The following is a 22,533-nucleotide window of genomic DNA, read 5'->3' as shown; positions in this document are numbered from 1 at the left end:
TGGTCATATACCTAATGTTACAGACAGCATGCTAAGTTCCAATGTGTTTTTGTATTAGGAAACCTGGTGTACCTGGTAAAAGGCACTGGAAGAACAAATTCCATGCAGATGGTGCCCTGGTCAGAATAGAAGCCAAGACCTCAGCTTGGCAAGAGATCTGTTCTAGCCACTGTGCCATTAAAAACAATTTGTAACTCACCACCACTGCCAAGAGAGGTGCCAAGTGGATAGATTCAATTTCTAAACAAAGGACCTTAATGGACAAAGCTGTTAAACACTTTTAGGCCACAAATGCAGCAGAATTTATTTAGTATCGAGATTCAGAATGTATATTAAATCATATACTGAACTTAAAAACATGGAAATTCTTAAAAAAAAATATCTTTTATTAGCAATTCTACCTAAAATATTTTAAAAAAACTAGGGTATATCACTTTGGGCTGATTGCCTTACATTTGCAGGTTCTTACATTTTAAAGAGAAACTATTAGCAAGCCTCTGATTTTTTATCTTTTTTACTGCAGGCAACAAAATGTAGTAATTGGGCCATTATACTCTATTTTACTTTCAAATACCACAACATTGTTACAGATAAAACACAATTTTAACAATGGGGTTGTAAATCTGTCCACTAGATGCTCTGTTACTCTGCTTGTGCATAGGGATAGATCTGTTAGCCAGAGAGGATCTGCTCAATGCGTCTCCCCAAACCCAGCGTTAAAATATTGTTTTCTCCAAAACACCTTAGTGCTTAAGAGTAAAACATATCAAAAGGATTAGGGAAACTGTCACTAAATGATGCTGCATGATTTTGCTGATAGGATCCCTTTAAATAGGTTTTCCTTGGGTAAAATATTGAAGACTTATCCTCTAAATAGGTCATCGATCTCTGATCGGTGGGGTCTCCGATCAGCTGTTTGAAGAGGCAGCAGCGCTTTAGTGAGCGCTGCAGCAATCTTTACAGCTTACCAAGCTCATATTCATTGTATAGCATCTGTGTTTGTTATTGCAGCCCAAGACCTTTTACTTGAATGAGCTGTATCTAAGCCATGCGACTGATGAACGTGACGTCACTGGCCTAGGAAGAGGCTGCAGCACTCAACGGAGAGCCTTTTAAAACAGCTGATTAGCGGTGGTGCAGTGGTGACCTATCCTGAGCATAGACCATCGATATTAAACTCCTTGAAAACTCCTTTAATGTTGTACATGCACATATAAATAGTAAAATGTGATGTCATTAAAAGAGTAAGGGTTGCCCACAGCTAATGATTGTAATTGTTAAAAAATTTAAACTGAAATCTGATTGCTTGCTATGGGAAACACTGACATTGTTTTAGCCTCTTGCCTCTTCCACATCACCTATAGAAGATCTTATGGCTTTTAAGGTAAAAAGATAAAAAGTTTGAGGGTAAACATTTTGCCAAGGAAATGTTAGAGAATGTTTCATCCTTCCATGATCTGATGGCCGGTATACTGTACCTGTCTGGACGTTTGAACCTTAATTAATGTGACACGAGTTATCTCATTCTATAGTTGAAGGCATATTTCTAAACTTTTGATGAATACTGTCTATTTGGAAATTCCTTGGTAATGAAAACTAACAGCTTATAATAGAAACAGAAGTGTTCAATCAAATCTGATTAAGCCATAAAATTAGCAAAGGATGAAGGCTTGCAGCTAAGAAGTGGGAATGTTTATTTAGAGCACAGAATAAAATCATTAAAAAAGCACATAATGTTTTTATTATGTTTGTGAATTACAAAAACTTTTGTATCTTTTTGCTCAAAGCTACTGGCTATTTAGGTTTATCGTTTTCTTCAATTCACTTTAGCGCTTTTACCTTCTTTATATTCATTTGTTTGCAATAGCATTTAAAGCTTAGTACCGCTAGGGAGCAGCTCAACAACTTCATAACGTAAAAAGCAGCTATCATCAACAATAGTTTTATTTTTGTTGTTATGAAACATAATCCAAACTGCTCAGTTATGACATACAAACAGAACTGAGTGTTAATTACAAATGAAAGTCAGAATGACATGTCAGAAGATCACATCAGTGGTATCCTTGAGCTTGGTCCAGATCTGATTTCCATAGGCCGATGTACAGAGAATATTCAGGAATGAGTCAAATGTTCCTGATAGTGCTGAGCTCATCCGGTCCGAACTCGAATATTCTCCATACTACCATGTATTGGGCACTGTGGAGGTCTTTGTGATCTAGCTGCAAGTCTCTGTATCACGAGACTTGCTTTGTCTAATGTCCATGATGTGACACTTCGGTAATGCGCATAAATAACGGTGTCAAAATCCGAAGCTGAACTCGGCTTTGTGCATCATTAAAGAAGTGCATAACCGAAGTGTCACGTCATAGACGCGAGATGAAGCAAGCATTGCGATATTTGCAGCAATATCTCAAAGATCCCCAGAGCCCATATATTTTACAGTAGTGCGGAGGCTATATTATTAATGAAGTTTTTAAACTAATCAGGATTCGATACAGCAGTCTGAACACAATTTGCTCAACACTAGTTCCCGATAATTGCCTGTTTGTAGAGCCAGGGTTACATGCAGCAAAGATCCCCTCTGTATGGGGAACAGGGGCAGACTGGAAACTTAAAGTGGCCCTGGAAGCCACAAGTATGCGGGGACAACAGAAGTCGGCAGGTAAAACACAAGCCACAAGTAGGCAGGGACAACAGAAGTAGGCATCAATACTGTAGTGCAGCACAAAATACCGCCTCAGCAACACAAAATACTACAGTGCAGCATAAAATAATGCTTTATCACCATACTGAGGACAGTGATACAGTTGAATTCAGGAGGGCATCTGCGGCCAGGTGCATAAATACCTGACACTCCTAGCATTAATTAATGCTGAGAGCATCGGATGGTTATGTACCTGGCCAGCAGGCAAGCCCCCTGAGCATGGGCTCACCGAAAAAATGGTGATGAATAATCACTACTGTGATTGTTCATGCACTTGCAGATTGATTGTTTGTAGGAAGCACATCCCTGTTTACCCAGGTTGATGTGCAAAAAAGATAAAAGATACTCAGATGAATATTATGTTTACTCATTTGTTGACTGATCAGCAATTTACACAGGGAAATAATTGGGAATGGACTCCCAACCTTGGCCTGTGTAAAAGTAACTTAAAGGGTTGGCCTCTTCTTGGGGCTGTGGGAAAGACAGATCTTTCTTATGGAACCTGCACCACAAATTGAGGAGGTACAACTATAGTGCCGATTCAGAGATGACGTGCTTTTCATCTGGCAGTGCTCGTTGGAGGAACTCCATGCCTTTATAGAGGGTCTGAATCATAATGATATGAATATCAAACTTACCTATAAGGCGGACACATGGAAGATTGAATTTATTAATATAATGTCGACTTTCAGGTGGCAGATGATGGGACCGTGGTTTCTGATCTTTTTAGAAAGGAAACATCTGTCAATGCGCATACATGTTAGTTCTTCACATCCAAAATCTCTAATTAAAAGTATCCCTGTTGGACACATTTTTACGTGCCAGAAGAATCTGCTCTAATTTGGAGCTTTCTGAAAATCAGGTGGTGGATTTACAATGGAGATTTCTGACACATGGATACAACAAACGAGATATCAGGGCTGGATATACTCAAGCTAAGTATTCCAACAGAGAAACTCTTTTGTTTTCACAGACCAGAAAAACTTTGTAATTGGACATCCCATGTTTCATCTCTACCTATACTTGTCCCTGCAATCTGATTTATGTGGGACTTACATCCCGAGAGTTTAAACGCCGCATTCGTGAACATGTTTTGGGAATAGAGGCAGCGAAGGATACGGTGGACATGTCCACATTGAAACCCAAACATTTTCATCAATACCATAACTGTAGGGGTGATCTCCTCAGATTTATTGGTATTGATCGAATTCTCATTTCACAACGAGGGGGTAATTGAAAAATCTGCTATTAAAGAGGGAGTCCGAATGGATTTATACTCTGAATACGGTGACCACTGGGGGCTTGAATGAAAATCTGTCTTTTGCATCTTATCTTTGATGTTTTTTTTTCTTAGTTTCCTTTTCTTTTATGTATATTTACCTATTTACTTATATTTCACATTTTCTTTTACGTTTCTTTCCCCCTTTTTTTTTTCATTTTCCTGTACTAATCCGCCTATGATTTCCTTTGGGCAATCGCCCCTCTATTTTATCGGACATTTTTAAAATAATTTTTAAAATTCACACTCCTGTTGTGGTTGAGCCTACACCTGTGCAGTCTTCAGCTGTGGATCTATCAGCATGGAAGAAAGAAAAAATCTTTGATTTCTATGTAGACCTTTTTCCTCCTTGTGCTGTATTATATAAGTTCTTTAACGTTTTAGCCTTGGCCTTCTGTGACAGCTTTTTTCTTGATCTCTGACAAGAGCCCGTTTTATTTCTAATTTAATTACAGATCTGGCAGGTAGTACCTCCTTTTCATCACTATTTTAGTGTGTTTCTTAACCTTACCTGGTCCCAATTTTAAATTTTTGTTTAATTTTTTTATCATTTTTTTTCCACTTTTTCTCTCACACTCACTCCCTTCACAGTCGGTTTTCATGCAACCATTTTGTGTTTTTTTATATTTCACTTTTTGCATTCTCAATTTTTTTTTCTTTTTTTCTACTTGATAAAAAAAAAATTCCCTCCATGGTCACACATGACACACACCTTCTACTCCTCACTTCCTCTACCATTTTTCCTTTCCTTTCTTCTTTTCTTTTTTTTTTCTTTCTTCTGTACACCACACATTTTACATTCTTCACATTTCCTACTCTTTTACCCCAAAAAATGTTTCCACACAAAAATAATAAAATAATAAAAAATAATTATTCATCAAATTTTTCTGCACCTTTTACACATGCACACCTTGTGTTATATTTAATTCATATTCTCATTTTTCCGTTTGTACTTTCCATTTTTTCTCCCTTTGCCTTCTGTTCACACTTCTTGGTTTTTGCCCTCTGGCAAATCACACACTTTTTTTCACTCATTTTTCTGGTGTTTATTTTTACTTGCTTACTCTTTCCTGCACTGTCACTGCTGTCATGAAACCCGGACACGTTGGAGGTGACTATGGGTTGGGTTTTTCTCCTTGGGCATTTTGCCCTTATCCAAGATGGTGGATCTGGCAACTGCTCGATTCCGTGCCTGCACCACACCCACACTGGATCATGTGGTCGACGGGGGAGGTGTCGAGGCTATCATTCATTATTTGATGCTATTATTAAGCGCAGTCTTCTACTACTCTTTTTTTATCACATGACGCTTTGATCACATGATCGCAATCTGCTAGACATGCTTGCAGAAGGATATGCCCTGTGTGAATGGATGTATGATGTGAAGTGGGGCTTAGCTTACATGATTTTCATCATAAAACACCAAAACAAACGTATCATAAATATCTCGCATGGAGTTATTCGTATTACCACCTACACAGCTCAAAAAGCATCCACACAGAGAGCGATTCTAATTAATTAATTCCTTTATTGGATATCCAAAAAAATGGTATATCATTGTTAAAACATATACAGAAAACAGCACATCATGGGAACACGACGGTGTTACAATTAATTGTATAAAAACAGAGTGAGCTCCAGACCAACAAGGGACTAGTATCCCCCCCCTACACAAATAAAGCAGTGTCAGCTTAGTGGGGCGCATATAGCAACAATAGCACCCAGGACATGCATAGTAAAACACTCCAACCACTTAAGGAAGTGTGGACCTGGGTGCAGCCCTCACAAGGCAGAGACTGCAGGGGGGGGAGACACAGTTTAAAGTGCAAGTGCAACAAGTTTACCTAGTGACCCTGGTCTGAAGCAGCCGCCCACAATGCGGCCGCCCACAATTTTCATCATGTGTGACTAATTGGTAGTACTGGGTATATATATAGGGGCCTCTCTGCCTTATGCCTCTACTCCCCCTGAGGAAGCTGACGCGAAAGACGTGTTGGGGTCTCTAAGAGGTGCCACTAGCCAGGTTTGTGTTGTGTATATGTTGTGAATCATGTTTTATTATCTAGGTGGGGGATCCACATGATTTGATTTTATATTTATTTATACTTGTTTTTCCATCCCAGCTTTTCCACTACTTGCAATGCTATAACTTGACGTCCCGACGTATTATGTCCACTTACCATGTGGTTTTGTCTGTCTTTGCCAATTTTTGCATTTATTTTTTGTTTTATCGATTTCAATAAAGATACATTTATGTATTACAGTTAAAGCTCTAAAATTTTAAATATCATGCAAAAATTCATTTATTTCAGTAATGCAACTTAAAAGGAATTGCATTAATGCAACTTAAAATTAGAATACTGTGAAAAGGTTCAATATTCTAGGCTCAAAGTTTCACACTCTGGTCAGCTAATTAATCCATACCCCCTGAGCAAAGGGACCTGAGATTGTGACTTTGGGGTTTTTATAAGCTGTAAGCCATTATCATCCAAATTATAACAAATAAAGGCTTGAGATATCTCGCTTTGCATGTAATGAGTCTATCTCATATGTTAGTTTCACCTTTTAAGTTACATTACTGAAATAAATGAACTTTGCACAATATTTTACCTGCATATCTGTGTGTATGCTGAGTGTCTGGGTTTGTCCCATCTAGGAGCTATAATTAAAGTGAAACATCATTTATTTGACCTTATGTATTTCACATACACCATACAGTACCCATAACTCATTGTCCATTCTGTGCATGTGCAAAGGTTTATTTATTTTATTTTATTTTTTACAGAGGCACATATAGTTTTTTTTCTCATGATTCCAGATGGTTTATAAATTTCCATACTACTTTGGTATCTCCCCTGAAATCCTACAGTAACAGAAAAGGCAGGTCCGCAGTTTGGAACTTTGGTACTATGTGTAGGTACATGTCTCTTAGAATGTCATGGCAAAAAGTAGTGATCTTGAAATGATCATTTCTAAAAAATCACAGAAAATCTATTTTGAGGGGGATTTTCTTGTCATTCACTTTTTAAACAATAGCTTACAAGACTGCCTAATACATCACTCTTGTTCTTTATATAAGAGGTTTGACTACCTAGTAACAACTATTTTATTACCACAATGTAAATGTGGCAAAGAAGTTATACATCTTCCAATACAATAGCATTTTTCCTTACATATGCCCTTCATAAGCTAACATCTCAATCATACACCTGAGCTCTAATATTTGGTACATGTTGGTCATGCTCATCAAACTACAGCTTTGCTATGATCAGATAGGATATATTTGAGCTGCTTCTAAAATTCTACTGATCTGAGTGACTATTTGATGTCTTCCATGCCAATCAAAAGATAACCAGACGTCCTGTTTCTTAAGGCAGGTGTCTGCTGTCAATATTACAGTCTTCAAACACTAAAACAATGGGATTCAAACCTTTGAATGTTGAAAATTCAACTTAAAAGAATATCCCTTTGACTCAAAAAGACATGTAAAATACCAATGGTAAGTAACTAAAGGTAGAAACACATTGTATGGGATTTTTTTTATTACAGGGGTTTTCCAGGGCCTATATTTATAAAAAAAAACTAGGGTGGAATGTGTTAAAAATAAATTAAAAAAATCATTAAGCCATTTCTTGTGTCATATCCGGGAGCAGGAAGTAAAGACCAGCAGGGACCGGTGCAGGTGATTCTTTTTTATTTTTAAACCATTCTGCCCCACTTTAAATAAGCCCTTCAATGTCACCGATTTAGAACTTGCTTGCTTCACATCTACAAATTCTGGTTGTAATTTATCAAGCCAGACACTCCTACATTCTGTGTTAAAAAAGTAAACAAATAGGGCTTTTGTGACTTTTTGAGGTCACTTCCTCTCAAATTATTGCACATTTTTGAATTTTTACACCACTCCAGTTTTTAAAAGTAAGATGGGCATGGTTAGGCATGTTTAATGCGTTTCAATCCCGAATTATGACAGCTACTTTTTTAAAAAGCCCCCAAAAAGCCTCAAAGCCACTCCGATAGGAGACTGATGTAGAAAATGGGGGTAGCATTTCTAGACAAAAGTGTTAAGTTTAAAGATGTGCACATTTTATAAATTGGGCACAAAGTATAGCAACATAAACTCAAGCAAAACTGAATTCAAACATTCCCTATCATGATACATTTCCCTTATGTTTTATGTTTAATTAGGAAAATTTCACACTCCACAGTCAATAATTGTAATATATAACCAGAAAATACTTTGACAACATATATCCCTCTCTAGGTTGCATCTGAACAGAAAATGTGAAATAGAATAATTGCACTTTTGTAAGATTTACACACATTGGGCCGTTGATATTGCTGTTCCCTGTGGGGCAGGTGAATGCAAATGAGACTGCAAGTGCAAAGTGGGTAGTCCCCATCACGGCAAGTGCTCAGCTCTTGGCCGGAATCCCTGCCCCATGCCTTCCTATCTGTCATGATTGATGGCTCATTTTCCATCTGATGTCACTAATTCCAGTTAATTTTAATACAGATCAAATTATAATATGCAATGAAAACAATTAAAAACAACTTTGTTGAAAAAACATTGCAAAACAGAAATAGCACATCAACATTTCAGTATTCAGTAATTCAGTAAAATTGGGTACAGGTACTATGTGATATGGAATCCAAATATGCTATTATACATGTGGCCTAATATCTTTCCCACTTAACAGCTCATGGTGGTTTATGCAGTTGACTGCAAATACATGCAAAATATCTCCCTCAAAAATGTATAAAACCTATGACCATCTATAACAGGGATGCTCAACCTGCAGCCCTCCATCTATTGCAAAACTACAACTCCCAGCATGCCGTAATAGCTGTAGGCTGTCAAGGCATGCTGGGAATTGTAGTTTTGCAACAGCTGAAGGGCTGCAGGTTGAGCATCCCTGATCTATAAAAATATTTTTCTTGTGCCAAAGAGATTTAAAGAAAAAAATATTTTCTATATGTTAGAATTAGATGTCAGTAATCATCACTGTTGCAATAAGAAGTGCCATTTGCGCCACTGTGGTGCACAGTTCTGGCTGATATTGGCATGCTTTCCATTCAATGAAATCTGAGTGGTCAAATTTTGTTTCAAAATCCCTCCCTGATTATAATTACGTTCCATGTTTATCATACGTAACATCCAGCCTTAGGAATCCTTTATAGATTGTACTTAATATAAACCCAGGCAGACCCACAATTTTATATTTGAACTGTATATATAGAATTCACAGCATGGAGTGCTTCATTCAGGGCTTGATACACGTATCACTACAGCTTTGAGACTCAGAATGTGCAAATGTTCAATATCAGTGACTGCGGCTAACTTCTCTGTATTTATATAAAGCAGCAAGTAATTTACTAGAATTATTGTACATTTCGGTATGCATGTAAACCACTCCAAGTGACAGAAATTTACTGTAATCTGTGCTTATAGCATTTCTCACAGTAAGTAATAATCATAATGCTTCTGTTAAGTAAGATATTGCCAAATAATACAGTGGCATTAAACTTGCAGAGAATTAAATTGTATCTAATGTCAACTATTTCTCTTCTATTTCAGATACTTTAAACGTTAATTTCCTTTCAAGATGGAGTATCTGAAATACAATGACTCTATAGTGCCCGTCTGTCCATGTTTTCTTATATTGCTGGAAGAAACTTAAATGATAGATCCACTTTCTACAGGCTGTATTGATTGTACATGGTTGGGCATTATGATTAAACCTACCTAAAATATACCCTTAGATAATCCAATATTGTCATATTAGCAGAGTATCTGAGTGAATGTTAAAAAGCTTCAGTGTCTTTTTTGGGGGGGACGGGGACGGGGGACGGGGGGACGGGGGGACGGGGGGACGGGACGGGACATTATGGATGAAAATAGATGGGCAGTCCAGCAAACTGATCTAATTGTCATGCCAAAAAATGTTAAATAAAAACACTGATGGACAAAAAAGAAATGTATTTAAACAGATCAGTTTATAGTATTGTTCATTTTCATGAATTTACTGGTTAGTAAACAATACCATTTACGTTACCCTAGACTGTAACCAGGTCTGTAGGGCAAAATGTGCAAGTACAGTATACAGATGTGTCATCGCTACCGCTCCCTTATTTCGCATATCGTTACTATCTACTTAGGTGCAAGTATAGTATATTGCCAAGTATAGGTTAGGACCCCTTGCCATGCTGAGAACCGTGACGTGGTGCATGATGGGCTCCGATATCTCCATGACTGGAACATATTGGCAAAAGTCCCAGCTTTTAATACCTGTATTTATGTCTTGCCAGCATAGTCAGTGTTATATCTGTTTGGTGCATTCTCTCTGTGTGTTTCATATGATTGCTACATTCTGTGTAGTTTGCTCTTGTGGTGCATGTGGACCGCGCCGATATCCTCCATTGTATGCATATTTTGCTGGGGTTAGTCGATTACTGCGGTCCACATGCGGTCGGGCTGCTCCCCTAATAAAAGACACGCCACAGTGTCATGGGCTGAGCAGCTCCTCCAGAATTGCCGCTATATTTTTTTGTTTTCCTTTTCTGCCTTGTTAGATTTGAGTGCGTTTGCCTTTACTTGGCATTCTAACACTCTTTTGCACCTGGTAACCTCCATCACATGGTCTGATGTGGGTGTGGCTCACGGCCTGGCTTCATCCACATTGTACAACCGCAGTATTCATGCTGGGCAATTGTGGGAAGCTTGGCTGTGAGCTGAATTATATCACCTCCAGACCGTGTTCACACCATAGTTAGAGCAGCGGTTAGGACCCCTTGCCATGCTGAGAACCGTGACGTGGTGCATGATGGGCTCCGATATCTCCATGACTGGAACATATTGGCAAAAGTCTCAGCTTTTAATACCTGTATTTATGTCTTGCCAGCATAGTCAGTGTTATATCTGTTTGGTGCATTCTCTCTGTGTGTTTCATATTATTGCCAAGTATAGTATGTCATGGCGTACAACCCCATCAGTATCTCAGAGATAGATGTAATAGACATATGTATGCATGGATACAATAGATATTGTAGTTACCTCTCCGCTCCAGCACTCAGCTAGTGGCTTAAATGGGCTGATCATGGGAGACAGCCAGTACAACTGTATGATTATAAGTTAGAAAGTGGTTTTGCATCATGAAATCTTTCAATATTTCTTGAAGAGGACCTGTGACCTCTCCTGACAAGTCCGTTTTAGCAACTACTTGCATCCTCCCTTTCCCCACTGTAATGACAGTTCTGGAACATCTATTCTTATGAGTCTACCATGTGCCATTCTTTGATTATTACTGCTAGAAGTTATGAATAAATCACTAACAGTTTGCAATATAGGTGTTAGGAGTTGGGGATGTGTCTCTTGTGGGGACGCTCTGTATAGAGGCAAAGACCAGTTTATAACTCAAAAACGTCAGTGTTTATTCACACTTGTTGAAAGTACACAGTACGATAGTTCATTTGCAGTATTGGTGTTAGTTCACACCCAGATAACTCAAAAACAAAATAGTCACCTTTTGTCCTGGGTGTTAATCCACACCCGACCGGCATAGCTCAGAACAGAGCAGTCCTCCCGGATTCAGGCTTCCAGCTTGGCACAAGGCTCAGATCCCGGTACAGAGATTGCCAGAGCTCCAATGTCAGAGACAGCTAATTCCCCACACCTAACAGTGCTGGCTGTTTTTTATAGGCCTGACAAAACCCGGCCTGGAATGTGGGGAGTAGTCACCCACCCAGCACTTTGACTACTCCCAGTAAGAGCTGTCTCAGATCAGCTATTTACAGCCATACTAAATAACAAAGTGTCCAAAGTGTCAAACAGCAACTGCTGCTGACATATGAAAACTGGCTCTTACTCCACCGAAGCCAGTAACCTCGGTGACAAATACCTATAATCCTCGATGATTCCTTGTACCTTCTTACACTCTGCACAGTCTGACACTATTCAATCAGCGTTGTCAATGTCAGACCTTGCAGGACACCCCCCAACTGGTAACAGCCAGATGGATCTTCAGGCAATTAATTTATAACTTCTAGCAGGAATAATAAAGAAATGGCACAACATAAGAATTGATGCTCCACAATTGTTATTACATGAGGAATACAAGTAGTTACAGAAACAGACATGTTAGTCTAGAACAATAGTGAGTGACAGGGGTGTAACATGAAATTCCCGGGCCCAAATGCAAAATCTATAACAGGGCTCCCCTAAATATCATATGGCATTTGTGTGGGCCCTTTGTGTCATCTCAGACTCCATGGCCCAGATTCCTCCCGTATAGCTATACCCGGGTAAATCAGCTATAAGAGTTTAATATTTTCTGCATTATAATACTATTTCCTTCATTCATGTTGTTTATTTTACTTGCAGTATACAGTTTTTCTAGCATATAAAAAATAATTTACTATTGATGCGTGTTTATCTGATGGTTTCATACCTCGTCACAGATTTTGAGTTTGTATATTATAAAGTAACAAATTTGTTATGTAGTCAGTAGTATGCAGGGTTGACATGGACTCAGTCCAAACCCAAGGTCTAAACACATACTCCGTAGTCTGTTTTTCAGCTCTCTCAGGAAATCGTCTTATTTTGTGTGAGATGAGTGTACTGACCTGCAAACTACTGTAACGTGTCGAAGACACTAGAGTGGAAAGGAGAAATCATGGGCAAATAGCAAAATATGATTTTAATTCTAACATCATTTAAAAAAGCTGGAAACTTACAACCTCTGTGTCTTTGAATACCCAGAAGTAATCTACTGCTCTTTCAGACACATGCTTTATCCCTGACATGGGTGGCTTTCTGGGATAGTCTATCCCCCAGAGATGTTTTGAAAGCCATATTGTATGTGGGCTTAGTTTCTTTATTCCTGATGACCCTCATAAACAAATCTCTCTTCCGTCCATAAATAGTAAATGTAAAAATGTCAATGCAAGCGTACAATAAAACTGCAATGATATAAAACATGTTTATGTATTCCTGAGCATAAAACATTGTACAACTTCAGATAATATAGGAATGAAATGCAGCCACACAGCCCTAGATACACAGAGCAGCCTTCATGTATACCAGAGAGAAAGGATCACTAATTAACAAGAAAACTTGAACTGCTCTTTGGTGCGGATACGATAGAGTTAAACTCCGACAAGTTGCCGGCATTTTCAGTGTGCCCCCTTCAGGACATGATCAATATATAAGTCACCATAACAAGTGGTTTTTGTCTGTGAATATTTCCACTTTCATCTTTTTCTTTGCACATGTATTTGTATTTCCAAATTTCCCATTCAATAAATGCTACTGTAATCTATCAAGTTATGTGATCAAAAATGATATGCAGCAACTATATACTGACTGATGAACCTATAGTAATGCTACATTCAATCTACTTTATATGTGGGAAAATATGTTACCAATTTATACATCTAATGTGTCCACAGATTATTATTAGCCCCAAAGTATGTCAAAAAGTGACCTTTTGCCATGTTTGGTCATTATATGTCGGTATAATATTTCTGTATTGAGAGTATCTACTATTTTCAGTATAACTGTATACAGAGTTTTTTCCAATGGGACTTAATGAGAGATACAAATGTAGCTAACATTATCATGACCTTTTTGGTGTACCTGAAGTCAAGATAGCACTGTATATGCAGCTGTAGTGAAGTGCATCACATCTAGTGAAAGTAGTGCAGTATTAGTCTAGCTTATGGTTGCATTCTACAGTATACAACTTTCCAGTGCATGCTAATCAATATGACTTAAAGGAGTGTTTTGGTATGGTGATCTAAATGTATGCAAATCACTAGATGTCTAGTATATATAGTTTTTTTACAGCATAATTATTATAGAGATTTTTTAAATACAATTTAAAATTCATGTTAGCTGAGACTCAACCTAACACTAAGCTTGGATTCTGTCAAATAATCAAACTCAATATCTAAGGTTTAAATATATTTTAAAATAAATCCTGCCATATCAAACCATGTGTGAGGCCTGATTCTGCAGTACTGTGTTGCTCTCTTCTCTCTGGTCCTCTTACAATGCCTTTCGGTTGCCAGGAAGGGGCTGCATTGCCAGGTAAGTCTTTACAGTCTTTCCCTGTGCAGCTGTACACTGTGAAGGGAAATGTGCTGTAGTCCACCTTGCAAAGTGGGTGTGGTTGTGAGAAACTGTCATTTTCCCAAAGACCCTGCACTGTTCCCCAAGCTTGAGCCCTTCTTACTCTTGTCCCAGGAGCTCAGCCATGTATATTCTCCTCCCCCGCACTGTCCTGTGACTAGCTGTAAGACAACTGGCTGGTGCAGGAGCCTCCCTCCCTGTTTGCAGGGAGACAAAAATATTGTGAAGCCTTGACCCTTATCTAAGCTGTACCCCTTAGCTGGTCTCCAGTCAATGATGGAAGAGATCAGCTGAGGATTAAAACTTGGATTCTCTGTAGGATCTCTACTATTAAGATTTTTGTTGTGCATTTCTAGGTTTAGTGTACCTTTAAAAGGAGCTTGGTATATGTTGTCCTATTTTACAGAGCAGGAGCAGAGGACAGCAATATATTGTGTTATGTACAAGATTTAGTATAACTTGTACTTTACTAATTCAAAGGGCTTCTGTCACCCCTATTGTGCAATTTTCATTAGCCGACATTAGCTATTTGCTGAGTGCAATCATACATTTTCTATCTTTGTCTGTGGCTTATTTCTTGCAAAAATCACACTTTTATCATATGCTAATTTCCTCACTATCAGCAAGTTGGGTGTGTACTTGCTGGTAGCCGCCGCATCTGCCGCTTCTAGACACGCCCCATCTCCTCTTAATAGACAGGGCCAGCGAGTGCTCTCCTCCTTCCATTGGCCCCGCCTGCTGCTGAATTCGCGCTTGCCAGCTCCTTCCTCAGTGCGCCTGCACCGATTACGTCATACTACACCCGGAAGAGAAGACTGCTGATTATCGCTGATGCCGGCAGTCTTCTCTTCCGGGTGTAGTGTGATGTAATCGGCGCAGGTGCACTGAGGAAGGGGCTGACAAGCGCACGTCCTTCACTCAGTATGCCTGCGCCGATCGAGGAACGTTACGGCGCAGGCACGGGAATTCAGCAGCAGACGGGGCCAACGGGAGGAGGAGAGTGCTCGCTGGCCCTGTCTATCAAGAGGAGATGGGGCGTGTCTAGAAGCGGCAGATCCGGCGGCTACCAGCAAGTACACGCCCAACTTGCTGATAGTGAAGAAATTTGCACATGATAAAAGTATGATTTTTACAAGAAATAAGCCACAGACAAAGGTAGGACATGTATGGTTGCACTCAGCTGACATTAACAAATAGCTAATGTCGGCTAATGAAAATTGCACAATGGGGGTGACAGAAGCCCTTTTAATCCCTGTTCCGTCTGGGTTTATTAGTCCCGTGGATTGAGTAACTCACTGATTGACAGCCTTACCTATATAACTGTGCTTACAAATATATCTGTCAATCACATGGTGGGACCGCCCACTGGACTCTTAAGACCATAATAAGAAGAGATTTAAGTAATTAATTTGCAAGTTTTACTAAACCTTTTTCCAAAGAACTATATCTAAATCTGCTCAGCTCCTCCTGCTCTATAACATGCTTCACGCCAATTGGACTGCCTGTTTATTGTGACAGGTTCCCTGTGACAGGTTCCGTCTTACTGAAGAAGGGACCAAGTGTAGTCCCGAAACGCGTTTAAGGAGAAAGGAGGAATCTTGCCAAACGGGGCAGTGATAGTGGATATAGAAGTAGAAGCGCTCCCCCAGCTCTATTTCTACTTGCAAACCGGCCCGGCAGATCCCGATCACGTGACCGACACTAGGTCACGTGAACATTACAGACCTAACTACGAGCGCGCGCGCCTGGAGACCACGAGGGACGCCGACAGCCGGAGAATCCTACTGCAAGCAACAACTGACCGGAGCAGTGAAGGAAGACACCTCCACGTGGCGGGTAAGCGATCTCTGTACCTAAGACAGTGCGGGACGCCGCACCGAGGTCCAGAGCACCAATTCCCCCACAGGAGCTATACATCTTCCCACAAATATAAGGCCTTCTATTACACAGAAAAGTATCACTTTTTAACTTACTGAAATCTTGTTTAAAGTGCTACTTATGGGACAATATGTTACATACGTAACACATACTATCTCTCTACTATTTTTAATTTTTCTTTTTAGCGCTATCTTTGGGACCACCGGATGCTGAACTATAATACATAAGACTGTACTCTTTTCTATTTTTATATATATTTTTTCTATTTTTTATCCATTTTTATTTCACCTACTACATGAATTGTTTTTTTCCCTTTTAGCCCAATTCACTCTATTCTACACCATATATCACAAACTACTGGGAAAGGCTACCCCACCTACTCTAGCCAGTCTCAAAAGACTGTACTCCCCGACCATCCCCCTTTTTTATCACAACACACCACCTACCCCAACGGACCAATACCGTCCATTTTTTCCCCCATCCATTCTCCACGAATTTACCCCAAGATCACCTAATATCAGTCACCTCCCATCTGGCACCCGTAACAAGTGCCCAGACTATTACACCCACCTTTTTCTTGAAACACCAGTACCCAATTTTAACATATGTAAGATTTTAACAAAATAAAAAAACACTTTATTTATCCCATCTATGAGTGTGCCTGCTACCTTCTTATCCTAAAGGTTCCCTTTAGGTTTGACAATGGATGAGATATTTCTATTTAAATGTGAGCTCCTGTCTGCCAGTGCGGATACACCAATCTCTTGAAAGGCTTTTAAAATAATCTGTGCTTTATGAGTTTGCTGTTGCCACTTCACAGACGTATTGAGAGTCCATTAATTTCCTCATCTCAACATAACCTTGATGGTTTCCACGTGAGCGGTGTAAGGTCACGTCATGCTAAAGAATGTTCAGTAGACTTGCATACTATCTGATTCAAGGCCCAAAACGATTTGAAAACTATAATACTGTAAATATGTAATAGTCAAATGTCATGAAGCTTTAGTGGAAGAAAATAAATGAGCGCAGATATACATTATAAATCAGCTACTGTATATAGTAACAGGCTATACGAATATAACCACATTTTTCTGCCGCAGAACATTTAGGCACCTTTATACGCCATTGTGTATACATAGAAGTATTTCATCATACAATTTCCATCATACAGGTGTAAGAACAGGCAAGTACAACCGTTCTAAGGCAAATACAATCTAGTTTTGCATGAATGATAGGATTTTAAAATTGAATAAAAAAAAACTCTGCATGCTTTGTCTCTTCTTCATGAATATTTAAACCATTAATATGTCAAATTGTATAATATGCTTTGCCATCTTTTGTCAACCATCTTTCAGAAAATGTAGAATCTCAGCTAATTAATAATTGCATAAAAAATAATGAAATAATCATAATGAGACTTATGAACAAGTCACATGGCTCAGAACACTTTTATGTTACTAAAGCGGCTTAGTGTTAATTTAGAATAAAATGACCTCTGGGATCTTTTATATGTGCTCTATTCACCTTACAAAAAAAAGTAAAAAGTTAATTTTCACTTAATTTGAAGTCAGTTTGATTAATGCAATATTTAATAAAATATAAAAAAGATATCACCTATATTTGAAGGTTACACTGCAGCCTTTATCATAGTCTACCTACAATATTGCAACCACTTGTATTTATTGCTCCAATGCAGATGTGCACAACCTTTTCTGGTTGGGGGCCACATTGTCAGCCTAAATGAATTCCGGCCGAAAATAAAACTTAAAGAGGTACTACCAACTGAAATACAATATTTTTGGCATATTGAACATACAGTAGATATCATAAATGTCTAGTTACACTTCTAGTACTCCCATCTAATGGGAGAATACATGAAAAATACATGTGAGCAGCCACAAGACATAGAAATACATACCTGTTACCACATGGTTGGGCCCGCACAAAATGGAATCGAGGGCCGCATGTGGCCCCTGGGTCGCAGGTTGTGCACCCCTTCTCCAATGCATCTAGAATACAATATAAAGCCAATTTACTATTTATTGTGAATAAAAAGATATGCCATCATCTTGGGTATGTAGCTTCTATGCAGGGTCCATTTAATGGCCTGATACTCAAGGCAATGATTGAGCTGGCAAAATTTGCATTTATATGCAGCAATTATCCCCTTTTTATGGTGAGGAACAGGGGCATAGCTAAAGGCTCATGAGCCCTGGTGCAAGAGTTCAGCTTGGCCCCCCCCTTCCCTCAGTGCTTTGTGACCAGGGGCAGGGAAGCACATAGTCTTCATGCTGCGTGAGGCAAAAATTGAAACAGCACCCCCCTATGCCAAGTTTTTGACCTAACCCCTTCCCTTTGGGCCCCCACAGGCCCCTGGGCCAGGTAGCGACTGCACTCCCTACAGCTACGCCCCTGGTGGGGAACCATCATTAAAATGATTATACATCCCTCATACAGATTCATTATTTGTCGACAGAAGCATGTGCTGCTTACAAATGATTTTATGAGCTGCATAATCGACGGACCCCCTGACAAATGAACATTTTGCTTATTTGTTGGGTGATTGGCAGCACATATACATGGGGCAATTATTGGGCGTGAATGCTTGTAAAAACATCTGTTTCTCATAATTGTCCTGATAATTTACCCATGTAAATGGGCCTTAAGATAAGGAAGGTCAGTGGGATGGGAGTAGTGCATTACTACAGGATCAGACTACACACAGAGTTTGCTTGTAGTCTTTAGCTATCTAGACATATAGGTATGCATAAGTGCTGTATACACAAAACAGTAGGATTGTATTACTCGACTATTTGGAAAGTAGCATTTTACGGCTTATTATTCAATCATGGTACATAAAAAGTATCACCTACAAAATGGCTTGGGGGAGAACAGTATATATATATATATATATATATATATATATATATATAGAAAAAGAAAGTCCAACGGGAGCACCAGCCTGAAGAGTGGGTGCAAAATCCAAAGTGGGGCAACGGCAATCCCCAATAATATAATCGAGAAAACAGGACTGCACTCCAAGTTGTGATGAAAAATCAAAGCAGTTTTATTCACCCATGTTATGGCATATCTTGCGATGTTTCAGCTCTTGCGAGCCTTTCTCAAGCATTGAGAAAGGCTCGCAAGAGCTGAAACATCGCAAGATATGCCATAACATGGGTGAATAAAACTGCTTTGATTTTTCATCACAACTTGGAGTGCAGTCCTGTTTTCTCGAATATATATATATATATATATATATATATACATAAATATATATATATATATATATATATATATGTATATACTATTCTGCAATATGTCCAACCCTATTTTGGTTATATTTGTTTCATGCATTGGTGGTTTTTTCACACGTCATAATTATAGAATACTTCTCACATAGGGTTTGCAAAAAGAGAGATAATACTTTTCTGAGACATGCAAGCCAGTTCTCCTTCCAAAAGCACAAGAATTGCACTGGTTATCTGAGTGGCCTTGGGGGTGCTCTTAGGAGGTGTTCTTTCTTATTATTTTTAGGGAAACTGCCATCATTAGGCATCAAATAGGTTTAGTGTTCTTTTATTTTTGGTAGGAAAGCTAATTTGAATATCTTTCAGAACCTCAAAGATATGCAGGTATTAGCTTTCCTTCCAAAAAGAAAAGAACACTAAGCCTACCTGATGCCAGCAAATATAAGTTATGTTAATGTGCATACATTTTCCCCAGAAACCCAGATCAGTGTTGCCAGGCATAAAATACTCATCATTTATTCTAAGCAGTCTCCATAATGAGAAAGAGTGGCAAAGGCATCTCAAATGTTTCTTCAACTGATCTGAGATACTGGTTTGCACCTGAATTGAATTTCTTGAAAAATTCACAAATTTGGACATGAAACTAATTTTGAGAAATTTGCTTATATCTACTGTAAATTAAACTATATTTATAGAAATGATTGCTAAGAAAAAGTTTGGTACAATAAAATAAAAACTTTCAATTTTTCGGCGTTAGCCAATACCATTTTGTGAGAACAATCTCTTGAAGGACATGATGTCCTTTTGCTGGTACTCCCAGAAGTCAGTTGTAATCAGTGGGGAAATCTGCTAAAAAGTTTTTCATTTCCATACACGTCCACCACAGGAGATAAGAATCATTACACAGATCCTATTTGAATCTAGGTTTGGTCTGCGAAATGCACAGACATGTCACATCAAGAGATATCTGCTCTGGCCAAAACTTTAATTGGGGACGCTTCTCTATCAACTCAAAATTTCCTGATTCTCTGATAATTTACAAAATGTTTTTTTAAACTGGACAACTCCCTTAAATATTAAAGTCATATAGTAAAAACCTGCTTTAAATGTGCATGTGCTTATAATAGCTTAAATCAGTCTCTGTTACTGGAACCTGCCATAACTGAGCTGGTAGAATAATTTCTCTAATTAATATTAATATTGTACTGTACATGTTAAGAAAACACAATCATAATTAGCCTATTTTCTGTTAATTGTTATGTTTTTGTCTGTCTAATTATCACACAGTGAAATCAATAAAACATGACCTGCTGGTGGTACTTGATTAAAAGGTTGATATGATTTAATAAGACACTGAATAAAAACCATTAATTTTATTATAAAAAATTAGACATATCGGCTGGGACTGATCAGTACATTCCACTTGCTCTGCTGGTCTTTAAATGTGTCCATGAACATAACAATTCTATAGAATATGTAGAACAGAAAGAAATGGGAAAAACACCAGATTTTTTTTTTTTAAAGCATAGAAAAAGACAGCATCACTTACTGAATATATTAGTCCATCATTTGGCGGCGGTGCTTGCGGTGTCAGGCCCCAGCCCAAGGGACCCCTTAATCACCGAAACAAGTCTGAAAAAAAAGTAGCACTCCAATCTTCAGTCCAATCGTGTATTTAGTAACACCGTGTATTTATTAACACCGAACAGGCTTCTGTTTGGTGTTAATAAATACACTATTGGACTGAAGATTGGAGTGCTACTTTTTTTTTTCAAACTTGTTTCAAAAACACCAGAAAGTGATCAGTGCATAAAAATACCTAAATTGGCAATATGAAGCAATATTGGATAGATAAACAAATAGATGGCTAAATGGATGGTTCAATGGATCAATGAATGGACAGAGGTATTCTTGATGCCATAGTGCATAATCTAGTAAGGAAATGCATTCATTTTTATTACAATAAATGGAATGTTACATCATAAAATTACATTTACACCATGGGTCATGTGATAAGTAATGTGTTATTTTTTCTTCATGGGCCATATACTGTAGCTACCGTATTATCTATTTTTTATTGTTTACTTTTTGTTTAAATGGTAAAAAAAACATTTGTTTTTCTTTTTGGGAGGGGGGAGGTTTGTTTTAATTTTTTTGTAAAATATTTTTTGTCTCACTAGGGGACTTAAAGGGGTTTTCTGGGAATATTAACAGTTAAGAAAAGGTCCCCAGCCTGCATACCCTTCTCAAATGATCCCCAAATGACAATTCAATGCTGAAGACAATCATTGGCCATACATGGCTATCAAAAATACAATTCGGCTGCTTCACCAAAGTTCACAAAGAAAATCGATTTGCTATGAATTGCTTTGCCGCAAATCGCTTTCCATTGTATGTAGTAGACACAATGACCGTGCTACCCCCCGTCATTGAACCCCTCAGATGCTGCATTCATCGCTGATTGTGGTATCTGACATTGAGGCCTCATGCACACGAACGTTGTTTGTTTCCGTGTCTGTTTTTTTTTTTTTTCCCGATAGGTTGCGGACCCTATTTTAGCGAATCGATTTATTAAAACACTTAGTTCTAATGCTATATGGTGACCTGTCTCTGCACAGCATTAAAATGTATTGCCTCTGTGGAGGCAAAATTCGTTTCACCCAAAGTCTCGCGAGACTTCGGTGAATGAATAAGGCATTTATTTCTACATCTTTTAAAACATTTAAAATTAGCAATCAGAAGTCCGGTTTGGTATCGAGGTACCAGCTGGTACCAACCCTTAGGATAGCTATTTTAAATGTTTTAAAAGATGCAGATAGGATTAATTCACCGAAGTCTTGTGCAACTTCGGGTGAAACTAATTTTGCCTACACGGAGGAAATACATTTTAATGTTATATGCGGAGACAGCATTAAAACCAAAATGCTAAAATGAATCGACTTCAGATCTCTGATCCAAAGCTCAATTCGCGAGAAAATGGGTGAGGTATTATTATTTTTTTACGCCATCTCTGGAAAAATTGATTCGTTGCCACGAAGCGCAAGGAAATTTGTCTCTGTGGCGAATCAAACTTTTCCTGATATTCAGATCAAAGTCAATTTGTTTCACTTCAGTTCGTTCAACACTAATGGCTTTGTCCATACCCTGGCTGGAAGAAAACAAATCGTGAACTAGAAGATGGAGGAACAGGAGCCAGCACACAGGCCCAGAGCAGCAGGGACCCTAAACAGTCAATATTCACAGACAATTATTTTAAAGCTGCAATCAGTTCATCAGAAAAATGATGCTTTGG

At 38.5% G+C, this 22,533-nt stretch overlaps 1 long non-coding RNA gene across 1 annotated transcript in view; it reads left to right on the top strand.

Moving 5' to 3' along the window:
• LOC122930538 overlaps positions 1 to 9,781 on the top strand; it is a 58,919-nt gene extending 49,138 nt beyond the window's left edge. Inside the window, exon 3 of the long non-coding RNA XR_006388143.1 lies at positions 9,562 to 9,781. This is a non-coding gene — a long non-coding RNA (uncharacterized LOC122930538). The remainder of the gene's footprint in view (positions 1 to 9,561) is intronic.
• Positions 9,782 to 22,533: the final 12,752 nt, after the last annotated feature.

The sequence above is a fragment of the Bufo gargarizans genome, chromosome 3, assembly GCF_014858855.1.
Source record: "Bufo gargarizans isolate SCDJY-AF-19 chromosome 3, ASM1485885v1, whole genome shotgun sequence".
Taxonomy (NCBI): domain Eukaryota; kingdom Metazoa; phylum Chordata; class Amphibia; order Anura; family Bufonidae; genus Bufo; species Bufo gargarizans.
Note: the sequence above shows the minus strand (reverse complement) of the source record. Positions and strands in the feature narration are given on the sequence as shown.